At 46.1% G+C, this 1645-nt stretch overlaps 1 non-coding gene across 1 annotated transcript; it reads right to left on the bottom strand.

Annotated features, from left to right (window-relative positions):
- Positions 1 to 1214: 1214 nt before the first annotated feature.
- Positions 1215 to 1364, bottom strand: LOC113617763 (small nucleolar RNA SNORA62/SNORA6 family). The gene has a single exon (XR_003431769.1). It is a non-coding gene; the product is annotated as a small nucleolar RNA SNORA62/SNORA6 family (small nucleolar RNA).
- Positions 1365 to 1645: the final 281 nt, after the last annotated feature.

The raw sequence follows: 1645 nt of genomic DNA, 5'->3' as shown, positions 1-1645 counted from the left end.
TTTCAACTCCCCTCTTCCTGCCAGGGATTTAAAGGTTCATGAGCAGGAAGCAAGACTTTTCTTTAAAGTGATGCTTTGAAAACACATTTTTTTTTTAGATCGAGAAAATCACAGGGTAAAGTGATTACAATTCAGTGCGAATCTTCGGCAGGGAGGAAATGAATGCGGCAGGGGAGCCCACCCGAAATACCGTACACCTTTTCTATTTCAACTCCGAGGTTGGTTCACTGCCCACTCCCCAAAGGATAAATGCTTTGAACGAACCCGGTGGGGGAAGAAATGGAGGTCAGGGAAGGAATTCCTTTATTATTGGAAAATGCCTTGCGTTCCCGGGTTTCTAGAGCAGGTTGCAGTGCCTCGGGCCCTCGGCCGCCACCGTCGCGCGATCACCTGACAGCGAGGCGGTCCTCGCGCCTCGGGACGTGCGCCGGTGTCCTCCAGCGCCCGGGAAGCTAGCCAGGCGCCCGGCGCTGCGGGGCTACACACTCTCGAGACTCGCCCTCGTGGGGTTCCGCGGGCTGGGGCCTGAGTGGTATTAGTCTCTCTAACTCTCTAGGGAATTTGCTGCGTCAGCAAGAAGGGCTAATCCCAAGAAAGAAAACAGCGTACTTTTGCTCCCAAACCTGCCTGTTCTTCCCTTTACTTATTAGCCCAATAAAATCAAAGATCACGTTCTTCCTCCTGCGCTTTCCAGTCCTCGAGCTCTAGATTTCCAGGCGCTTCGGAGCTGTTTGGAAGCGTCCAGACGCCCTCCAGTGGTTGGCCTGCAGTCCGCACCCAGCGGGGCTATTACCTGTAGTTCAGCCGGGATTGAGTTTGATGGAGAATCTGGGGTCATGAACAATACCGATTTGAGAGGAAAGGAACAGTCCATATCGCATGGGATTACCTGGATGTCACGGGCTCTTGCCTAGAAGTTGAGTAGTTTCTCAATTACAGAAATTTTTCCTATCTGCAGAGACCTGAAATTGTCCTAGAAAAGTAACTCTTCTGTTTTGTGAGTAGATATAAATTGCAATCTGTGTAATTATAGATTGCACTACAGGCCACCCTAACAAACCAAACACCGTCCTAAATTAAGAAATGTAAATTCAGAATATTAATACAAATTCTTCTCTACCATCTGTATATTTCACAAAATTCCAACAGTGAGAAGTCGGAAAACTTAAGCTAGAGAACTGAAGGATAAGCTTTAATTTTTTTTTTTTTTTTAAATTTGTAGCAAGTATTACTATCAAACTCCACTCATTGGGCCAGAGACCCTTGCGATGTTAGCGAAAAACTTGCCCCTCATGTAGCACACTACCTATACTTGTGAGTTCATCGGCCAGGGGCCTCAACTCCAAGCTCTAACAATGTGCAGTAAGCTTTAGTTTTTTAAATCAAATTTTCACTTAAAGCGTTATCTGATTCCCCCCCCCCCCCAGTTTTGCTGATGTTCAAGTTCTTGGTCTATTTTAGGGTGCACTTTTTTTTTCTGTTGTAGGAAGGATGCATTTCTTCCCTCAGTCTTTCTGATGGTAGCTCTAATAGGTGCTCCTACGACAGACAGTTTTGCAGGAAATGTTCTGGACCCTTTTAAGGGACATATGTATCTTTAGGAACATGAGAATTCATGACTCCTATCTTGGGGAAAATGCTGATT

The sequence above is a fragment of the Aethalodelphis obliquidens genome, unplaced genomic scaffold (assembly GCF_003676395.1).
Source record: "Aethalodelphis obliquidens isolate GAN/ISIS:26980383/991018 unplaced genomic scaffold, ASM367639v1 scaffold4, whole genome shotgun sequence".
Lineage (NCBI taxonomy): Eukaryota > Metazoa > Chordata > Mammalia > Artiodactyla > Delphinidae > Aethalodelphis > Aethalodelphis obliquidens.
Note: the sequence above shows the minus strand (reverse complement) of the source record. Positions and strands in the feature narration are given on the sequence as shown.